The sequence below is a fragment of the Triturus cristatus genome, chromosome 4_1 (assembly GCF_964204655.1).
Source record: "Triturus cristatus chromosome 4_1, aTriCri1.1, whole genome shotgun sequence".
In the NCBI taxonomy this organism is placed as follows: Eukaryota; Metazoa; Chordata; class Amphibia; order Caudata; family Salamandridae; genus Triturus; species Triturus cristatus.
This window is the reverse complement of record NC_140585.1, coordinates 263,831,683-263,853,871: the sequence shown is the minus strand read 5'-3', so window position 1 is coordinate 263,853,871 and position 22,189 is coordinate 263,831,683. Positions and strand designations below refer to the sequence as shown.

At 43.9% G+C, this 22,189-nt stretch overlaps 1 protein-coding gene and 1 long non-coding RNA gene across 2 annotated transcripts in view; one reads left to right on the top strand and one right to left on the bottom strand.

Moving 5' to 3' along the window:
• Positions 1-22,189, top strand: part of DGKI (diacylglycerol kinase iota) — a 1,070,690-nt gene that overhangs the window by 73,803 nt on the left and 974,698 nt on the right. The window lies entirely within an intron of this gene.
• LOC146854231 (uncharacterized) overlaps positions 13,472-22,189 on the bottom strand; it is a 47,927-nt gene continuing 39,209 nt past the window's right edge. The window contains exons 2-3 of the long non-coding RNA XR_014981172.1: positions 14,519-14,572; positions 13,472-13,980 (exon numbers count right to left, since the gene is read on the bottom strand). This is a non-coding gene — a long non-coding RNA (uncharacterized LOC146854231). The remainder of the gene's footprint in view (positions 13,981-14,518; positions 14,573-22,189) is intronic.

Sequence of the window (22,189 nt, the reverse complement as noted above, 5' to 3'; positions counted from 1 at the left end):
GTACAAGTCGCTCTGAAAGCTCCACAAAGCACTCTGGCATAGATTGGGAGAGGAGTGGGTCCCAGATATTATGGTCTGGCTTGGCAGGGCATTTTGACACGGTCAATCATGACAACCTCTTAGCCATCCTTGCAAAACAGGGTGGGTTTTGGTGATCAGGTGCTACAGTGGTTCTCGTCCTTCCTCCATCACAGATCGCAAAGAGTCAAGGCAAATCACTCTCTCTCCAAGCCTTCGCCTGTTCTCATGGGGGTCCCCCAAGGATCTGCGTTATCTCCTATCCTCTTCAACCTTTTCTTGGAACCATTAGCTAACGCACTTAACTCCATGGATATTCATTTCCACATGTATGCTGACGACACGCAACTCTACTTGAAAATCTCATCCCCGGAAAACCTCATATCACTCAACACCATCCTAACGTATACTCAAAATTGGTTAACTGAGAACCATCTCCTTCTCAACACCTCAAAAACTGAATTCTTGCTCTTCTCCCCTCAGAACCACACCCCCAATCTTGACCTCTGGCTGAGCCACCTCACTGCTTTCAACTGCACTCCGCTCATCGTAAACTCAGCCAAATCTCTAGGAGTCACCATGGACAAGAACCTGAATATGAAAAATCATATCAGCAATACATGTAAAGTAGGAAACCACTTGATAAGGACACTCATTAACATCAAACCTTTCCTTCCACTTAAGGATTTCAAGCAGGTGGTTCAAGCGCTTGTCCTTCCGAGGCTAGATTATGGCAGTGCTACCCTTTGTGGCCTGCCCAAATACACCCTGGCTCCGCTAAGGGTTTCACTGAATGCTGCTGCTAGATTGGTTACAGGCACCAAACGTAATGAGCGCATATTGCCAGTCCTAAAAACTCTAAATTGGCTCCCCTATGAAGCACAAATCCAGCTAAAAATTGCCACGATGACGCACAAAGCTATCCACTTCAAGACGCCCAGGTATCTGGTGCAAAAACTTGAACTATCTTGTGGTGTCAGAGCCTCTAGAAGCGCTACTACCTTACTCTTGAAACCACCTATCCTTAACAAAAAGAGAACGTCTAACAGAGCCTTCTCCGGCGCGGCTCCAAAGATATGGAACTCTCTTCCTCCAGAAATACGCAGAATCACCAGAACAACGGTGTGCAAACTGGAAGTCAAAAGATTCCTGATGAATAAACTCCTTCAGAAAATTGGGCTAACCCCTTGGCCCGTTGACATTGTTCCTACTACCATTGTTTCAACATTTACTACTATACTTTTTTTTGTACTTTTTTTTTGACATACTGTGTCCCTCTGTCGTTACACTGTACTTTGTTTAACATAACTTCTATGTGAATTTTCATGCACTTTATGATTCATTTGTGTTTTTAACTTGTGGTTGTTACTTTATTAGCCTTCCAGTTCTAGTTTGATTGTAAAGCGCTCTGATATCCCTTGGGATCTTGTTCGCGCTATATAAAACCTTATAAATAAATCTATCGTCATACAATTATGGGAGCATTACTAGAGAGGGGCTTTGGCACTGCCTGCATATTGGGAGCCAGGAGTACATGTTTTGATTGGGCAGAAGTTGTGTGCTTCCACCAAAAAGTGCTTGCACTTTACACAGCTGTGATCATTTTGTTTATTCATCCAGCTGCTTGGGCTTTCAGGGGCACACATAATGCTATTAAAGTGTCTTAGATAACTAGATAATTTATTACGTTTTTCTCTGGCAGCAACACAGCTGGGAGGAGGACAGTCATTTTACCTACATGGATTTTCAATTCTGGCCTCAATTGCCACCTTACCTTTCAACCTACACCAATATTATTCTACAGTTCCTTGCTTCCACACAAATACATATCCATTCCCAGCCTATTTACTTGTAATGCTTCACATTATCATACGCTTGCTTCAGTCATCGCTTTCGACAACATCAATGGACAAACACCTGGGATCTGGAAGCAAAGTCATGCTGTGCATCCATGCATCACAGACGTGCTAAATGGGGTGGCTGCTCTTTTTTTCAGTCTTTGCTGACAGACTCTGGAGCACACAACATTTGAACCTGAAAGAAACAGAAAACACAGAGCAAAATCACGTGTAGCACTACTTAGCGTTCAGCTACCTGCGGCTCTCCCTCAGTCTCACCAGGAGCGGCTCGTATTTTTGAAGAGAGGCAGGGCGGGGGAGGCGGACGGGGAGGTAGGACAACAGAGACAAAAGAGGCGGGGGAACTGGACGTGGGACAACAAAGACAATAAAATAAAAATTTACCTGCTGCCCTCCAGCATCATGCTGTGCTCTTACGCTCTTCTCTACTGCTGCAGGCAGGCACAGGCTCCCAGCCTGCCCTGCGGCCAATCCTCAAATGAGAGCAGGTTCAGGATTGGCCTGAGCACTGATAATGTGTGCTCCAGGACAGACTAGAAGTCTGTGCCTGCTCTCCCCAACCCTTTTTACATTTTTTAAAGTGCTGGCGGGGGGGGGGGCAATGCTCCTCCCCCATAGCGGAGGAGCCGCCGCTGAGTCTCACATCGCCTTAAGACTGCTTCAGCGGAAGCTAAGAATCCCAATCATAAACCTAGGCAGTGTGTCCTTATCCATGGAACTGTAGGCACTGTTTTGCATCACATCCAGTTTCTTCCATAGCAGGGGCAGTGCGTTTTATGGTCTTGTCTTTTTTACAGTCAACTCAGTTTATACTATACACATTGTGTGTCTGTATCACTACAGATAAGATCGAGGCTGCCCTTCTTTCTGTATCATCATTGACACAGGCTGCACTGTGTACATTACTGTTACTTCTCTGAATGACTCACTGCACAATTGTGTAATTGGCCCCTTCACAGTCTGCAGTTCTTTTTAAGGTATGTGCAGGTTGAATCGTATTCTCTCTCTCATAGGCAGGATCTTTATCTTTCGCATCTTATTCTCTCTCTCTCTCTCTCTCTGTCGTTGGCACAGTCTTTGTCTTACTCTGTCTCTCTCATTGACGCAGAGATTATCACGTTCTTTTTCTCCTTGGCACAGTCTGTATCTCATTCTCTGGCTCATCAACACAGCCTGTGTTTTATTCTGTCTCTTTCATGGCACCATCTGTATCTTATTCTCTCTCTCTTTGGCACACTTCCTAACTTATTTTTTCTCTCCCACTGGCACAGTCTGTATCGCGTTCTGTCTCACAGTCTGTATCTTATTCGGTCTCATTCGCACATTCCGTATTTTATACTCTCTCTTGTACTCTTTCATCATCACAGCTGTATCTCACTTTGTCTCTCTCATTGGCACCTCATGTATCTTATTCTCTCTCATCAGCAGAGTCTGTATCGTATTCTGTCTCTCTCACTGGCGCCGTCTGTATTTTATTCTCCCTTTCAAAGACATAGTTTATATCTTAGTTTCTCTCTCAAAGGCAAAGACTATATCTTATTCTTTCTGTTACTGACACAGTCTGTATCTTATTCTCTCTCTCATAGGCACAGTCTCTATCTTATTATCTCTCTCGTTGGTACAGTCTGTATCTTATTCTCTCTCTCATCGGCACAGTCGATATCTTATTCTCTCTCTCGTAGGCACAGTCTGTATCTTATTCTCTCTCTCATTGGCACAGTCTGTATCTTATTCTCTCTCTCGTTGGTACAGTCTGTATTTTATTCTCTCTCTCATCGGCACAGTCTGTATCTTATTCTCTCTCTCGTAGGCACAGTCTGTATCTTATTCTCTCTCTCATCAGCAGTCTGTGTCTTATTCTCTCTCTCATTGTTACAGTCTGTATCTTATTCTCTCTCATCGGCACAGTCTGTATCTTATTATCTCTCTTCTAGGTACAGTTTGTATCTTATTCACTCTCTCGTAGGTACATTCTGTATCTTATTCTCTCTCTCGTAGGCACAGTCTGTATCTTATTCTCTCTCTCATAGGCACAGTCTGTATCTTATCTCTCTCGTTGGTACAGTCTGTATCTTATTCTCTCTCTCATCGGCACAGTCTGTATCTTATTCTCTCTCTCGTTGGTACAGTCTGTATTTTATTCTCTCTCTCATCGGCACAGTCTGTATCTTATTCTCTCTCTCGTAGGCACAGTCTGTATCTTATTCTCTCTCTCATCAGCAGTCTGTGTCTTATTCTCTCTCTCATTGTTACAGTCTGTATCTTATTCTCTCTCATCGGCACAGTCTGTATCTTATTATCTCTCTTCTAGGTACAGTTTGTATCTTATTCACTCTCTCGTAGGTACATTCTGTATCTTATTCTCTCTCTCATTGGCACAGTCTGTATCTTATTCTCTCTCTCGTTGGTACAGTCTGCATCTTATTCTCTCTCTCATAGGCACAGTCTGTATCTTATCTCTCTCGTTGGTACAGTCTGTATCTTATTCTCTCTCTCATCGGCACAGTCTGTATCTTATCTCTCTCGTTGGTACAGTCTGTATCTTATTCTCTCTCTCATCGGCAGAGTCTGTATCTTATTCTCTCTCTCGTAGGCACAGTCTGTATCTTATTCTCTCTCTCATAGGCACAGTCTGTATCTTATCTCTCTCGTTGGTACAGTCTGTATCTTATTCTCTCTCTCATCGGCACAGTCTGTATCTTATTCTCTCTCTCGTAGGCACAGTCTGTATCTTATTCTCTCTCTCGTTGGTACAGTCTGTCTCTTATTCTCTCTCTCATCGGCACAGTCTGTATCTTATTCTCTCTCTCGTTGGTACAGTCTGCATCTTATTCTCTCTCTCATCGGCACAGTCTGTATCTTATTCTCTCTCTCATGCACAGTCTGTATCTTATTCTCTCTCTAATCGGCACAGTCTGTATCTTATTATCTCTCTCCTAGGTAGAGTTTGTATCTTATTCGCTCTCTCGTAGGTACAGTCTGTATCTTATTCTCTCTCTCGTTGGTACAGTCTGTATCATATTCTCTCTCTCATCGACACAGTCTGTATCTTATTCTCTCTCTCATCGGCACAGTCTGTATCTTATTATCTCTCTCCTAGGTACAGTTTGTATCTTATTCACTCTCTCGTAGGTACAGTCTGTATCTTATTCTCTCTCTAATTGGCACAGTCTATATCTTATTCTCTCTCTCATTGGTACAGTCTGTATCTTATTCTCTCTCTCATAGGCACAGTCTGTATCTTATTATCTCTCTCGTTGGTACAGTCTGTATCTTATTCTCTCTCTCATCGGCACAGTCTGTATCTTATTCTCTCTCTCGTAGGCACAGTCTGTATCTTATTCTCTCTCTAATCGGCACAGTCTGTATCTTATTATCTCTCTCCTAGGTACAGTCTGTATCTTATTCTCTCTCTCGTAGGCACAGTCTGTATCTTATTCTCTCTCTCATCGGCACAGTCTGTGTCTTATTCTCTCTCTCGTTGGTACAGTCTGTCTCTTATTCTCTCTCTCATCGGCACAGTCTGTATCTTATTCTCTCTCTAATCGGCACAGTCTGTATCTTATTATCTCTCTCCTAGGTACAGTCTGTATATTATCCTCTCTCTCCCAGGTACAGTCTGACTGTATCTTATTCTCTCTCTTATTGGCACAGTCTGTATCTTATTCTCTCTCTCTCCCAGGTACAGTCTGTATCTTATTCTCTCTCTCATCGGTACAGTCTGTATCTTATTCTCTCTCTCGTAGGCACAGCCTGTATCTTATTCTCTCTCTCATTGGCACAGTCTGTATCTTATTCTCTCTCTCATCGGCACAGTCTGTATCTTATTCTCTCTCTCATAGGTACAGTCTGTATCTTATTCTCTCTCATCTGTACAGTCTGTATCTTATCAGTCTGTATCTTATTCTCTCTCTCATCGGCACAGTCTGTATCTTATTCTCTCTCTCATCTGTACAGTCTGTATCTTATTTTCTCTCTCATCTGTACAGTCTGTATCTTATTCTCTCTCTCATCGGCACAGTCTGTATCTTATTCTCTCTCTCTCGTCGGTACAGTCTGTATCTTATTCTCTCTCTCTCGTCGGCACAGTCTGTATCTTATTCTCTCTCTCGTCGGCACAGTCTGTATCTTATTCTCTCTCTCATCGGCACAGTCTGTATCTTATTCTCTCTCTCATAGGCACAGTCTGTATCTTATTCTCTCTCTCGTAGGCACAGTCTGTATCTTATTCTCTCTCTCATCGGCACAGTCTGTATCTTATTCTCTCTCTCATCTGTACAGTCTGTATCTTATTTTCTCTCTCATCTGTACAGTCTGTATCTTATTCTCTCTCTCATCGGCACAGTCTGTCTCTTATTCTCTCTCTCTCGTCGGTACAGTTTGTATCTTATTCTCTCTCTCATCGGCACAGTCTGTTTCTTATTCTCTCTCTCATCGGCACAGTCTGTATCTTATACTCTCTCTCATAGGCACAGTCTGTATCTTATACTCTCTCTCATAGGCACAGTCTGTATCTTATTCTCTCTCTCATCGGCACAGTCTGTATCTTATTATCTCTCTCCTAGGTACAGTTTGTATCTTATTCACTCTCTCGTAGGCACAGTCTGTATCTTATTCTCTCTCTCATCGGCACAGTCTGTGTCTTATTCTCTCTCTCGTTGGTACAGTCTGTCTCTTATTCTCTCTCTCATCGGCACAGTCTGTATCTTATTCTCTCTCTAATCGGCACAGTCTGTATCTTATTATCTCTCTCATCTGTACAGTCTGTATCTTATTCTCTCTCTCATCGGCACAGTCTGTATCTTATTCTCTCTCTCTCGTCGGTACAGTCTGTATCTTATTCTCTCTCTCTCGTCGGCACAGTCTGTATCTTATTCTCTCTCTCGTCGGCACAGTCTGTATCTTATTCTCTCTCTCATCGGCACAGTCTGTATCTTATTCTCTCTCTCATAGGCACAGTCTGTATCTTATTCTCTCTCTCGTAGGCACAGTCTGTATCTTATTCTCTCTCTCATCGGCACAGTCTGTATCTTATTCTCTCTCTCATCTGTACAGTCTGTATCTTATTTTCTCTCTCGTCTGTACAGTCTGTATTTTATTCTCTCTCTCATCGGCACAGTCTGTATCTTATTCTCTCTCTCTCGTCGGTACAGTTTGTATCTTATTCTCTCTCTCATCGGCACAGTCTGTTTCTTATTCTCTCTCTCATCGGCACAGTCTGTATCTTATACTCTCTCTCATAGGCACAGTCTGTATCTTATACTCTCTCTCATAGGCACAGTCTGTATCTTATTATCTCTCTCCTAGGTACAGTTTGTATCTTATTCACTCTCGCGTAGGCACAGTCTGTATCTTATTCTCTCTCTCATCGGCACAGTCTGTGTCTTATTCTCTCTCTCGTTGGTACAGTCTGTCTCTTATTCTCTCTCTCATCGGCACAGTCTGTATCTTATTCTCTCTCTCATCGGCACAGTCTTTATCTTATGTTTCTACGACCTTCTTCATGGCATAGTCAAAGGCTCTGACTCCGAGTTGGAAGGTGTTTTCTGGCCCCTGTGCAATCTCTTGTTTACACAAACTTCACAATCTCGAATCAGGTGGTATTTACGGTACCTGCATTAAATACCACACACTTTGTTAAATTTGTCCAGATCACATCTGCTGGAATTTTGCAGGGTAAAAGGGAGTTAAACACCAAGATTTGCATGTTATTTCTCCCAAAGCAGGTGTTGCTTATTGTCCCATATAATTAATATACCCCACCGTATCATTATTAGGTGCAATAAAGAGCACCTGCACCTACAACCAACTTGGAATCGGGGTCTTTGTTGTGTTTTCATTCTTTTAAACGGATTTGCACAGTGTTGCCTCTCGCGGGTCGTTTCTGTCCCATTAACGCGTTTAGCTTTTGGTGTTTTTCTGCTTCTCCCTAGAACTCACTGTGCCTGGGCTTTTGGTGTTTTTCTGCCTCTCCCTACAACCCACGGTGCCTGGGCTTTTGGTGTTTTTCTGCCTCTCCCTAGAACTCACTGTGCCTGGGCTTTTGGTGTTTTTCTGCCTCTCCCTAGAACTCACGGTGCCTGGGCTTTTGGTGTTTTTCTGCCTCTCCCTAGAACTCACGGTGCCTGGGCTTTTGGTGTATTTCTGCCTCTCCCTAGAACTCACTGTGCCTGGGCTTTTGGTGTTTTTCTGCCTCTCCCTAGAACTCACGGTGCCTGGGCTTTTGGTGTTTTTCTGCCTCTCCCTAGAACTCACTGTGCCTGGGCTTTTGGTGTTTTTCTGCCTCTCCCTAGAACTCACGGTGCCTGGGCTTTTGGTGTTTTTCTGCCTCTCCCTAGAACTCACGGTGCCTGGGCTTTTGGTGTTTTTCTGCCTCTCCCTAGAACTCACGGTGCCTGGGCTTTTGGTGTTTTTCTGCCTCTCCCTAGAACTCACGGTGCCTGGGCTTTTGGTGTTTTTCTGCCTCTCCCTAGAACTCACGGTGCCTGGGCTTTTGGTGTTTTTCTGGCTCTCCCTAGAACTCACTGTGCCTGGGCTTTTGGTGTTTTTCTGCCTCTCCCTAGAACTCAAGGTGCCTGAGTGTTTTTGCATTTCCTGTTAGTGGACTCAGCAGTCACCTTGGATTCCTGCAGGCTGTACAACACGCTACAAAGTCCACGTTATCGATTCGCAGGCAGGGGCAGCCTTTAACCTGCACACAGATGAGCAGCCACTCACAGGCCAAGTAGATGTGATAGTGACACGTGGCTGGAGCGCGTGCGCGCGGGAGTGAGCGAGAGAGAGAGAGCGCGAGCTAATCTGTGTATTTCTCTCTGTGTTCAAAATGCCTTCTGTTTATGTCAGCTGAGTCGCTGCACTAATGACTGGTTGCATCAGACGACATCTGTCTACACTTGAACTGTGAGATCCCAAACACCCACGTGAAGCCTGCAGGATTTAAAGGGAGGGATAGAGGGGGCATGAGCAGGCAGGTGAGGGGGTTGTGAGTGGGCGAGAGGCTGTAGGCAGCCAATCAGAACACCTGCGACAGGTATGCCCAGGACCTGCATCTTAGCTGCTAGTGTAGCACTAGGACGCGGACCGCTGCAGGAGGCCACCAGCTCTTGGATCCCTGATAGGTGAATTTGCCCCCGTGATGTGCTCCTTATTACCAGAGAGTGTAAAAAAACACTTTGCCCAGCTGTGGCTTACAGGACCATATTGGTGTCAGCATTGACTATGTATTAAACACCATAATAGTACCGGAGATAGGCTTCCAGTACAACCCTGAACAATGTTCATGACCCAAAGGCTATGCTGCCTGCCTCCTCTTCGGCCACATCACCCAATCCATGAAACCGACACTGGTCGCCAACTGAAGAACGCTTGACCTCAAGATCCTTTACCTAATCCACAAAAACTCTACACGGCCAGCTGCCCTCTGACCATGCAACCAGGAGACTAGCAGCCGTATGTGGCCCTCTGAGAAGGAGTTGGCTGTTCTCTGTCCAGAGTGAATTCTTCTAGGCGTAGATCCTCGCGCTGACATGTCTCCTCCCTCCAGAAGTCTTGTCTTTTGCATCAAACCAGAAACCACTAGTTTCTACTTTACAGTGCGCACCCCTTTTCACTTGCCTCTTCTATGGAACTCAAGTGACCAATTGACGTCTTTGAGTTCTATATACACAAAATAATTAAATATAATCTATCCATGACTGATTAAGCCTCGGCAATATCTCAACGTGGGCCTGCTTAAATAGAAAAACTGCAGCGTAACCAAATCTTAATTTTTCTTCAAGGAAATAACACCATTTAAAGTGTTGTCATCGATGTAGTTTCAGATGTCATCAGTGATGTTATTAATGATGTCATACAACAGTTCATCAGAGATGTAGTATGTAAGGGCATAAGCAGTGCATGGTGAAGGTGTAATTTATAGTTTATTCAGTTAACAATAACTGGTGAATTTCAGTGGTTTTTCTAGTTTAAAACTTATTGTTTTACCTCACATTTTTACGTAACTATAACATCTAGGGTTTTTGTAATGTAAAGTGATAGATTACCACCATTCTTTACTATACCAACCCAGCACAAGGCCTTTGGTCTGCGGCTACGCGCTGCACGGAACCCCCCGTGAGCAGCCAACTGCCACGATTGAGCTACCCTCTCTTTTTAGGTCGAGGACTATCCGTTCTGCCGAAGGCAGAACCGGAAGTCGGAGATTTAATGTTTCTGAGAGTGGCTCCTTAGCCCGCCTCTCTTTTTGCCTCTCCTCCATTGGCTGGCTTCCTAAACGGAGGCCAGCCATTGGAGGAGAGAGCCGTCCCTCCAAATAGGCTCCGTCTTTTTCAGATTCGGGGGCGTGTTCCGTGCTGTTCTTTCCACTTTTTAGCCACGCCCTTTTTTAGGCGTGTTTTTCTCTCCTCCAGCCAATGGCAAGAGGAGAGAAAAAGAAACACGCCCCCGAATCTGAAACTGCCGCTGCGTTTCTCCGAGGCATTTCTGCTTCACCTCGGAGAAAGGCGGCGGTGTTCATGGTGTCCTCTACCCCTGCTCTTGGTAGGGGTGCATGAGTTAACTGTAAGTAAACAGTACTACAATACTAAAAGATGCTTGGTTGGGACTGTAGCATCTCGTGAACGATTTAACATAACATGCTTTTAAACTGCCCGAATGCTTTCACTTTAACGCACTCAAACTTCTTCTATCCCCAATGTCCTCATTCTTCAAGTGAACACATGTTCGCTACTCACACGGAGTTCAGCTTTAAATCTGCTGTTGATGTTTTAACGGATTCATTTGGCCATAACTTTAGAACTTCCGAGTCGTTAATCCCTAGGCGAAACATATTCTATGAGTCGGTTTGGAATTGGAGCGGGAGGCTCCGCAAATCTGTAAAATGACCTCAGATTGGAGGATCGGGGGGCACCTCACCCAATCCTAGTGCGCTACACAGAATTCTAAAGTGCTATTGGCTGTGCGTTCTGCACGTGAGTCTGTCTGCACTTTTTGGTGCTGCCTGCCGGTGTTTTGGCTTGGCTGGAGGTCTTCCTAAAATGGGTGGTTACGGACCGGGCAGGGGCAGTTTGTTTCGTTATCCTCTGTCCTTCCTGACGGGAGGAATGTTATGGGAGGAGGGGTTATATCTTGACTGTATCTCGTCTGTTAATAATTGATAGGGAGGCCCTCCTAGCTTCTGCTCAAGTCGGTTGTGACAGCCATACCTGGCGTAACCGGAGCCTGGAAAGATGCGGTGACCGTTCTCTAAGATCCATGTGGGTATTGTTTTCACGACACTTGCTAGATTCGCACCCTGCTGTGCCCATAGGACTCAAAGGGCTTAAGGCTGAGACAGCTTCCCGACCTGACACACAGTCAGGTTTTGAGCTTATCGCAGCCGCACCCGAGTACTTTAAAAGACCATTTACGTGTTAACGAGGCTTTGATATTTTTTCACCCCTTCATCTCCACACTGCCTATTGCTGGAAGAATAAGCCCCTCCCCCCCACCGAAATGTGACTCTAGTTGTGCCTCTGACCTATATACAAATCTCATTCAGCATAGCACCCGTACCCCTAAGGGGCTTCATGGTAGCTGACACTAAGGAGCATGTGTGCAATGGTAAACAATGCCTATTATTCATCGCTGTCTTTAGTAGTTTCAGTGATAAAGGACGTTTCTTTCGGTGGAAAACAATGATATAAAAGCCCTATTTCTTATCCCGCCATGCTCTTTAATTTTAGGATAAAATAAGTCCTAATAGTATTGTAATGATATTTTGACATTCTTCCGTCTTTTAATTTTGACTGGCGGTGAACCGTGAATTTCAGCAACCAAGAATCTGGCACCCTTGCTTTCTTTCTGTCCATGAAATCCTGTGTATACCCTTGGGCCCAAACGCGATATTGATCATGAGAGCTTGGCTCCCAGGCCAAGGAGAGACGTGTATGGTGAGCAGTGGTGGCAGTATACCATTTATTAAGTCGATGGTGTTTGGATTGGATTCTTTACCCGTTCCGAGTTACAGTGCGATGCCTATAAGAGTGTTTGTGTAAATGTTGCTTGTGTTTGATGCCAAGACCTAGCACTGGAATGGCATGGGGAGCAAAAAAATACGATGGCTTGAGGCGCAGATCTCTGTACTGGGGTGAATGTTTGACATTGTGCAACATTCTGTCCGTCAGTTGTTCTTTTTGCATCCGTCACCGCAAGTCACTCTCTCTCTGCTAATGCAATAGGTATCACATATGCAAAAAAAAAGCTAATGCCAATAGAAATGACAATGCCATTTATAAAAAAAAAAGAGCAATACCAATAGCTCTACCTATAATATTGCCGAGACCATTGCATTGTAAATGCTTGTTTTATGATTCCTGTGATCCAAGGTCCTCCCACTTTTTCTTCAGGCTGCGAGTAGCCAATCATATTGCGTAATTTGAGCTTGTGGAACTGCGTACCCTTGTGGATTCTCAGCGAAGGTACCGTGGCATGTAATATACATACATTTTGAACTTTCATTTGTCAAAAACTTCTGAATGGATTTACAACAAATCACAAAAAACATGCTTTCTGGGTATAGATATAGCTTTCTGCCAAATTTAGTTGAGGTTTTTTTTTCTGAATATCTGTTCAATTTTCCTTTGGTAAATTGTGTTTTGGAAGTGCATTTTGAGACCCCTTTTTCCTTGGGCACTTCTTGACGGATCACCCGAACATTTCATATAGATTCATCAAACGGCACCATAGTTGTTAGCCTATAACTATATATATACATAATATATATATATATATATATATATAGATATATAGATATATAGATATATATATCTGAACCACATGGAACAATAATCAAAACCAAATAGACTAAAAGTTGGTTCCTTAAGAAAAATCCAAGTTTTCAGAGATTTCCTGAAAAGCGTCAGGAAATCTAGAGAGCAGAAGAATAATGGTAATGCATTCTACTGCTTTGCAACTGCTGCTGAAAATGCATTAACTCTAAAAAAAGACAGCCAATTTTAAATATCTAATAATCTGTGTATCGTATCATTTGCATACATTAATGTGGAGAGGCCAAAGGGTTGAATGAGGAAAGCAAGTGGCATCATGTAGCGTTGTGATGGGGACAACATAGACCCTTGAGGATTCCTGCACGACAAAGATTTCTCATCACACAAAAAACAATCAAGAAAAACTTAGGGCAATCGGTTGGATACAAACATTCTAACCACAGGAGTCCTATACCCAAGATCCCTTAATCCTCCAGCTGATGTAATAAATCCTGGTGGTCTACCATCTCAATGCCTCTGAAAGGTCTACTAAGACCAGAGCAGTGGGTAGATTCTGATCAGCGCAGTGTAGTTCATCCAGAACTGCTATTTCCACAGTATGTGCTACATCAAATATGGAAGGTGACTTGCTGTGGGTGCAGCAAGTTATGCTTATCAATAAATTGAAGGAACTGATTAAAGGCTGTGTGTTCAGGCAATTTAGCCAGACACTGTACTGGTGAAAATGGTCTAAAAGTATCCCAATATCGGAACCCGGTAAGAAAGTGGAATATTATTTGGGGTGGGCTGTTGCTCAGCACAAGAAAAAATGACATTGACTCATCAGGTGGAACCCCAAATGTATTTATTTACAGAGTTTTATATAGCGCGAACAGGACCCAAAAGGGTATCAGAGCGCTTTACAAATATTCAGGGACAAAAGGGAGGGAGACAAGTAGGGCAAAACAACAAAATAAAAATGCAAGATACAGGAGTTCACAGGAGGACCGCTATATCACAATGTCTAAAAGAACACATATAAGCCATCACAAATAAGGGTGTTGAAAAGAACAAATGTTCAAGAACAAAACAGGATGTGGCAGTGCCAATCTGGAAGAGGAAGCCCATAAAAACAAGTATGAAGAGGAAACATCATGATATGGTCCCAAGGGAGGAGTAGGTAAAATTCTAGACCAGAAAGTATTCATCAGTAGTGCATTTACTTCTTTTTTGAAAGACGCCGTTGAGGGATTCAAACTGGTTTCCGGAGCCAAGGCGTTCAGGATTCCTGGGGCAATACCAGAGAAGGCACAGTCATAAGTTTTCTTTCTTTGACCTGAGTTCAACTCCTCTGCTAGCTATGGACAGAGCAGACAGACTTAACTCAGGGCAATGTGTAAAGTATTATGCAGTACCAAAAAAGTAATGAAGTCAAAACACCAAATAATAAACATCCCAATCTGATTTGATACATAGAGTAAAATCCAATAAACAAGATTACACTAAAATGACAGAAATCGAATAAGGGTTACGAGATATGAGTTTTTAACATTTTAAGTAAATAATACTACAATAGAGCACTAAACGCTATCACAATAGCAAGACGGTTATGGTATATTTTCGCCTGCACACCATTTGTCCCTAATGTTTTTAGATATGCTCACTCTTTTGGGTCAAACACAAAAATCTAAGTCTATACATATAACCAAACAAGGTGAGGAGCACAACCAGAAATATTTACAAGGGTCTAAGAAGATCTCTTACACATCATAATGTCTATAGCCAAATTGTAACACAACTCTTGACAGCAAACAATCACATAATATACATTATTCTTCCGGATTACTTTTCATCAATTTTTATTCTTAATTTTCATGTAAAAACAAGATGACATACCCAAGATGAACAGCCTACGTGTTTCGTCCCTATTCACTTGGGACTTCTTCAGGGCTGTTGAACATAAAAACATACAAACAAACAATACATTAGAAAAAATAGTCAACCACAAATCAATTAGCAATAACAACAATTCCCCTGAAAGGAGTTATCATTCAAGTCTGTTCCTAATAATTCATTAAGCAAGTAACAGATATATTTCTAAAAATTATATAAATATATATACACACATTTTAAAGAAGTTGCACCGTATGCTCTCTTATATACAGAAAATTCACATTTTCAATGAGGGCATAGATGACAAACCGAGGGATGTGGGCTCGCGAGTAGTCTAGACTGTATGGAGGTTAGGAAGAACATATTTAAAATGGCCGATTCGGCAGGGAATAATCTAGTCCGTCATCGAGTAAGCGGGATGGCAATGCACCAATCACGTCAGAAGTGGGCATTTTTAAAGAGCAGAGGGATACGCGTAGGCTGTTCATCTTGGATATGTCATTTTGTTTTTACTTGAAAACTATGAATAAACATTGATGAAAAGTAATCCGGAAGAATAATGTGTATTATATGATTATTTGCTGTCAAGAGTTGTGTTACAATTTGGCTGAAGACATTATGATGTGTAAGAGATCTTCTTAGACCCTTGTAAATATTTGCAGTTGTGCTCCTCACCTTGTTTGGTATGAGCACTAAACGCCAATGATAGTCTATGGAGGTGGTAGACCAGAACCTAGGTGTGATTTGAGGCTGATAGCGATGGAGCATTGGTTGGATACCCCAAGTAGGTTCGTCCCAGTCAAAGAATTTACCTTCAAACGTAGTCTTTTTTATGACGCTGAAAATCCTCCAGTGGGGCAAGCTTGAATCTGTACCCAAGGAAGGCACATGGAAAATAGACACCTTTGCTGTGAGGTTTCCCTGAGGACTGTGCAGGTCTTGGATGTCCCACATTTACAGGGTTTCTGGAGCTGCTCCTCCGGTTCACTTGAAGGCTTCCAGGACCTCAGAACCAGCACTCAGAAGCCAGGGCTTACTCTAACAGAGGCCACCAGCAAGTTCCAGTCTAGGTCCAGTTGGTACTGTCAACTGGTCACTTAAGGAACAAGTCCTCTTGCAGCTTCCTGTGTTCCTGTAGGCACACAGGAGTTCACACAACTGACTCTTGAAGTATACTTCTTTGTCCTGGGTGCAAGAGGGAACAGGCCCAGCCCACCAGGGCTCCTCTCAGGTCACATACAGCAGGTTAATTCCTCTTATGAACTTAAACAGAGAGTGTTCTGAGGAGGGTGCCATTGGATGCCATATTTATGGTTGGCACTAGCTAGCGGGATGAGGTAACTCTTGGTTCCTCCCTAACCATTGGGGTAAACATTCTCAGGGGAAACCCTACCCTCTTCATAACAGTTCTTGCTTGTCCTACTGCAAAGAATCCCATAGGGCACTGCATTCAATATTCAGGATGGCGAAACCCTTTCTCACTTGTGCAGAGCCCGTACCCACCCACAGATGTGGCCAGGGAAATGCGCAGTCCCTTCCTCTGTGGTTACTTAAAACTGCTTCTGAGCATAGCTCTCCTCCATCCCACTTTGGTGCAGCCTGTCTGAAGAGACAAAGGGTTGCCTTCTCCAGTATCACCTTACATTCATTTTTGTAAGGACAGTCTTCTATACAAGTTAATGATATTCCTGGGACCACCCAAACTGGTCTTCCTGCAAGGGGAAGAAAAACACCTCCCCACACCCAGGTAATTGTTCCTGCTCTGGGAACAGTTTTAACATCTCATTAAGATGAAGCAGTTGCTGGACAGCTGCTAGAAGGGTGATGTAAATTCGCAGCCAGGAGCTTCAAGCAGGGAAAATGTAACTTTCTAAAAGTGACTTGCCCTAAACGATCATTAAAGTTCTGACTTCACAAATCAACTTTACTTTTAATAAGTATGAACAATTGCCTTGAATTAGAAGGACTATTTTAGCCATTTCCACTCAAATGTTACAGATTCAAGTTTCTAATCTGTTATTTGACATCTTCTGGGATCTAGACACAGCCCTGCCAGAGAAAATAGCTTTCTGGGGCGAGCCACCGGAGAAACATACCAACTTTAATTTCCCACATGTTCCACTTTTAAATATCAGGCATCCTACCTTGTGGGCTACAAGCTGTACTTATTGATGACTTACTAATATTTAAACAGGATTTTCCACATGTCAAAAATGGTTATTTTAACAGATTTGAAATCAGGTTTTTGGGCTGCTGCAGTCAGCTATCCAGAAAAGACCTAAAGCCATCTTTTACAGGCCCACCCTGTGGATGGCGCAATAGGTGCTGCAGTTAACAGTTGGTATTGAACTTCCAGGCTTTTGATGACATTCCTACAACACATAGTACTGATGTATAGGCAAGTTAAATATGCAAATCAGAGGTATGCCAATGTAACCATGTTTAAAGCAGGAACACAGGCACAATAATGCTGTTTAGCAGGGGTAACAGTGCACAAAGTTCTAAGTCTAGCAAAAATATGGTCCAAAAAACGCAACACATGTGGGGTGATCATGCAGAAAAGACAGATGTCCTACAAACCCATATTACTAAGTAGCAACTACTGAATTAAGCCTCACAAAACCTAGAAGACACTGCTGAAGGAATGTCCCACTGCCAGTGCCTATGAGCACTGAAAATGCACTGCTGGAAGAAGGTTCTACTTCTTGAGGCCAATGGCATTGAGAAGGCCCTGCTGGAGGAATTTGGCACTATCATACATGCAAAAGTCACGAGAAGGCACTACTAAAGGTAGGTGAGACTGGTGGACTCCTCCAGCACTGACGGCACTCCTGGGGAAGGGAAGTTCTCTCTCCTGGAGACCTCAATTGCTAAGAAGCTACTACTGTGGGAATGTAATACTACCCGGGATTACAAAAGCTCTGAGAAGCCACAGAAAGATGAAGCTCTTATACTGGCGTACCAATGTCAAAGTGTTAATACTAGAAGAGTCTCAAAATAAATGAGACGGCAAATGTTGAGAAGGCGTTCCTAGTAGAAATAGGACACTCACTCTGCTGGAGCTCTGTAGTGCTGTGTACAACAGATATAGGGTATCGCTCATAATACTGGAATCCTCTACCACCGAGACAGTCTTGCTTTCAATCCCCAGGATGCTCATGGAAAAGGGTATTTGGTTTGTAAAACAGTAAAAACCAATACCGTCATTAGTGCATGTCCTCTCGACACCCTTGGCGCTGCTGGTGATTTTGGGACAATTGTAGACGCGGTCACACCCCGCAATCTGCCAACTTCTGAACAGAACCCACTGCACAGGTGGGACCCTGGATTTCCTTTGCTCAATTGAGCAGGTTCCAAACCCCAAAAAGGAAACAGTAAAAGCTGAGTGACATCTAGGGCTGCCACCTGTTTAACAGGCAGAGTCTGGAGTTTAAGCACCGCCCACATTAAACAGCCCCTCCTCCTACAGCAGCCCTCTTTTTCAAAAGTAGGTGTATAAAAATACAGACATTTTTACTTGCGTTTTTACAAACGACTTGTTACTATAGTTGTGTAGTTTAGTAGCAATGTTACCAGGAGTTATGATTACCCAGATCAGTGGTAATTCTTTTATTCACCCAAGAAAAATGAAATGCTGAGTCAGCAGCTAAAGATTCGAACCTGTGACCTTTAAGCTATCACAGGAGGAACATTGAACAGGGAAGCCTGTTACTAGCGATCTATGCCTGCCAAGGGTATCTACTGATAAAATGGGTTAGGGGGTTAAGGCACCTGCTGTAGAGATCTGTGCCTATCCCAGGAGAGTTCAGGTTGTAAAGCACTTGCTAGGGAGATCTGTGTGCAATCTGCTGGCTAAAGGTTTGATCAATCAGAGACAATCTCCGAGTTAAATGGCCTGCTGCAAAGCATTGCAAATAACACGAAGATCACATTTTTTCAATCCGAATAATATAGTTCAGTGGATATCATCATTTTTTAATAGATCCTTGTGCAACCTGCAGGTCACAAGTTCCTGTAGGGGATTACTCGTGAACAGCAAGGCATATTTTTGAATCCTTGTAGAGCTGATTCAGAGGTTCATTGTTCTGAGGTCGCTATAATGAGTACCATTGGATTGGGTGGTAATACACACCTGATATTAAGTACCAAAGTAATCAAATTCTATTTGAATCATAACATAGCCCTTTATACCACACTATGGCCATTTCTAACCACTGTAAATAACAGGGGATACCATTATTAATGGTAAACAATGTTGCGGTCTCAGATGAATGAATGGCTAAGTTGGCCTTGCTGGGACTCGGACATGTGACTAGCATACTACTGAGCGATCAATTCGCTGAGCCACCTGTTGACTACAATGCTTTCTGTAAAAATGGGTGTTATTTATATACTTCTGCACAAAACCCTGCAAACAGTTGCAATGTTATGCTACTTTGAGCGTGTTGAACAAGCGTGTAATTTTCTTATAAAGAACGGATACTGCATATCTCACAGAAAGCAGTTCATTTTGGGCATCATCGCACATACTTTCTCGTGAAATCCTTGGTACTTTAAGGAAGCTTGTGAAGCTGCCACAATGGCTTATCCCTCGGTGACCTGTGGGCAGGGCCCCAAGGCATGAGGAGTTTGGAGGCAGATGAGAGGGAACAGCTGACAGACACATGGCATCATTGGCTGCCTGTCAAGCCTGCAGTTAAAGATGGGGCTGCCAACACCCTTCCTTTTCTTTTACTAATCACTGCTGTCTGGAAAGAAAGGCGTCCTTGAGGTATCGAGGGACAACCTGAAATCAGGACATAAGAGCTGAAACCCTGGATTGAATGCTGTAAATATGGTAATTCGGGTCTAAATCCGGAGAGATGGCAGCACTGGAGTAGCATCTCAATTCCCTCCTGCCTCGAATTCACCCACTGAAAAATCAGGGGTGGAGAGGGGTAAACCCTTCTTTCCCCTCTGCCACCTGGTCTCTATGCCCATGGCGCCTTTGCAGGGGTGGCTCCTTCATGTGGGCGGATGAGCATCGCCCACTGCTTTCTCGCAGTGTGAGAAGCAGAGACATAAAATGGTATAAATACCATGTTATGTTCCTGCTTCTCGCACTGCGAGTAAGCAGAAGTGTTTGGTTGGGGGCGGGCGGGCGGGCGGGCGGTCCTGCTCTAGGGCGAGGAGTGGCTTGCCCACTCTGAGGGCGATGACTGTTTGGTCAGCCCTAGGGCCAACCAAACCAGTCATACGCACTCTGCATTTTCTCCATGTAGGCCGTCAACATGGAGAAAATAGCCTCCCCATAGACACCTGTGTGGTCGACGTCCCAGCCAATCACAACACTGCCATTGCAGCGTTTTGATTGGCTTAGGGGAGGAGAGGGAGGCTGCCTGCTTCCTCTGTCGAGCAGCCAGAGATGCAGAGACGACGCTGGACTGGACCTCGTTGGCGAAGGTAAGTTAACTTTTTTTAATTAAACCACCCCCGCGGCCCCTATCCCCCACCTGCGAGTTATGCCGGCCGCGACATACACAAGAAGCTCCAAGGTCGGGCACAGAAGGGCCAGATAGTGCATCGTGTGTAAGTATGCTTATAATTTTTCACTGTGAATCACGCTGTAGGTATTTGTATTTTGGTGAGAGGGAGCCATTATATGTTTTTCATTGGTGATTAAAATAATGATAGAGCGTTCTTTTTCATTTTTTGAGATTCATTTTTGTTCAGTTATTTTGTGCAGAGCTTTCATTTGACCGGAGCGATATGAGAGGCGTGCACGACTTGCTCCTATGCCTCGCACAGGTTCCTGCTCCATACCTCACACCACTGCTCCAGTCAGTTTTATTAAATCACTACACAAGTCAGGATAACAGTAAATCGTAGATATTTCAGGTGCGACTGCGAACAAGTAAACTACGAAACGTAAAAAAGAGTTGTGTTTCAAGCTCTGCTAAGTTCCTCTGTCTCCCCAAAAATTATATTCTCAGAAGTTGTCAATGTCAGACACTAAAAGCTGCCCTCAAGCTTCTGTTGTTCCCAAGGAAACCCTGGCAGCGTGCCGAAGCTGGGGGCACATGTATGTGTAATGTCTATGGGATGGTGTCACCTATAACTCACAGGAAGCCATCACTGGAAGTTCACAACATCTTAGAACATTGGAAGTCCCACGAGGGTGACTGAGGCCATCTCTGGGAGGATAAGAAAGGGTGAGTTCGCCCCTCAGCCCAGTCTTGACCCCACAACCAGCCCCCTAGAAAAGGCAGCAATGGCCAGGGATAGGTCACGGGTTTCTGCTGGCTCGCAGCTGCTCTGGCCTGGGTACCAGTGCAGTTAATTGGTGATCCGTTGCGTGTCGTCCTGCCCGTCAATACTGCGGAGCGGCAGGGAGTGCGAAGTGATGTCATTGACTCTAGGCGCTGCCTGGTACTGGGCAGTATAATATTGTCTGGTGTGAAGGAACATGGAGTCACGATCAGGAGGTGAGTGGGACTGGCCCTCCATCGATTCATAGGTACGGTGAATACCCCCGAAATCTTTTCCAAGTGCTTCATTTCCACAGGGCCCACATGCAGTAATATTTAGTGTAAAATCATTCCCATTATTAGAGCATCTCATCACAGCCCCAGTATTTAGGTTCTTATGGAAGTCGTGTCTCTCAGAACAACTCACTCCAGAGAAGACATTTTCACATTCACAACCTGCACCATTACTTTCTGCCATAATACCTTACCTCTATATAGCGCTTCATACGTGCTGCTTCTCAGCACTCTAAACAACAGGTGCTACTAGTAGCCAATTAAATGGCACTAGGTTTATCTCTGAAAGACACGACGCCTTTGTGGGATATGAATTTGTGACTTTCAGATGACTGCATGATTCAGTGATGAACAGCCCTCTCACTCAGTCATCCTGCTGGCTACATAAAAGAATACCCCAGAATGGAAAACCTATTGATAGCTGGATGGAGACTGATTAAAGGTTTTGCCTCGTGGAGTAAGGGATTCATGGAACTGGTTGGCTCAGTCTTGCTCATGGATGTCCATTGACCGACACACCAGGGTTAGAGGGAGTGACCACATGCACCCTTGAACTCCCAGAGACACAACACATTTGACACTCCCTGATTCTGTATTAAAGGCACAATACGAGGACTTGCAGCCCAGCCGGCCCCAGTATCCACCAAACAGCACACAGTCAGTTTTATATGCGCCTGCGACACCAAACAAACATCAGAATTCACAATGGAAAGCAGCGGGTCAACACCCTTCCACCCCTTAACAGGAGTCAATGCTGCTATATGGTCTCACTGCTTTATAAACCTTGCTTTCTCACTAAATTCATTTGCTTAAAATGCAACATTTACCAAACCTTTTTCAATTTTTCCCTGGAAGAGAATCCCACAGACCCCACATTTTTCCTTTAAACTTGCTTACTTTGCTCGCTACATAAAAGTCAACCCAGCTTTTATGCCTCATCACTTTCAAATGTCACCAGCCGCCACTGAGCCTTTGGTGTGAGGCCGCTGGTGTTTTAGGTATTTCACAGCACGGGAAGGCCAGCCTGGGGCGCTGCCGAGACATCCTCTCTTCATGTGTTAGCGGTGTGTGCCTATAAATATACCTGTGAAACTGAAAGTACTGCAAATAGAACAGAGTGTAATCAGGCACGTGCAGCCAGGAGAGCTCCCGA